Raw genomic sequence first — 716 nt, 5'->3', positions numbered from 1 at the left:
GTTAGGAACTGAAAAACGATGTCACTTTCTGTAAGAACAGAGCCTCTTTCTTTCGGGTGAAGAAGAGTATTTCCTACTTTCTCCCGTATCCAAAAGCACATGGACCACGCTTCACACTCAAAGAGATGGAGAAGCACAGATAAAACCCCCAGATGTGCAAGACTCTTCCCTTTCAGCCTCTCCTCATCGCTAAGCTCTGCTGCCAATAAGTTTCTCCAAAGCAGCCCGTCCTTTTAGAAAGCGTATCTGAATTTCAGTACATCAGTATCAGTACACCTGATGCTCGCCTACAACCAAAACGCCACGTTTCGGTAAGGAAGGAGAGGCCATGAGCAAAATACAGGTCGCAGGAGAACACCTCACTCAGCAGAGCACTTTCTGGGGAGTCGATGCAGTTTCGGGACCTCGCAACGTTTGCTCTCCGAAAAAAAGGACAGCTGACGCTGTGTTGAGTTATCACGGCTCCTCAGTTTTCAGAAGCCACTGGATTTCCAGTGCGCACTCCGACACGCCTGAGAGCGCGATCCCGCTACCGCTACACACGAGCTACGCTGACCCTACCAAGGCTCAACGCTTTTCTCGGAAAAAATATAAACGAGACCGTGAGACAGTGCGCGTTCGCTTTCGTTCCGGAAAGGCCGCGTACGACCGCACCGCCGAGCGCGGCACGGAGCCATTCCGCCGGGACTCACCGCCCGCTGCCGCTCCCGACACTT

The sequence above is a fragment of the Meleagris gallopavo genome, chromosome 6 (genome assembly GCF_000146605.3).
Source record: "Meleagris gallopavo isolate NT-WF06-2002-E0010 breed Aviagen turkey brand Nicholas breeding stock chromosome 6, Turkey_5.1, whole genome shotgun sequence".
NCBI lineage: Eukaryota > Metazoa > Chordata > Aves > Galliformes > Phasianidae > Meleagris > Meleagris gallopavo.
This window is presented reverse-complemented; position numbering follows the sequence as displayed.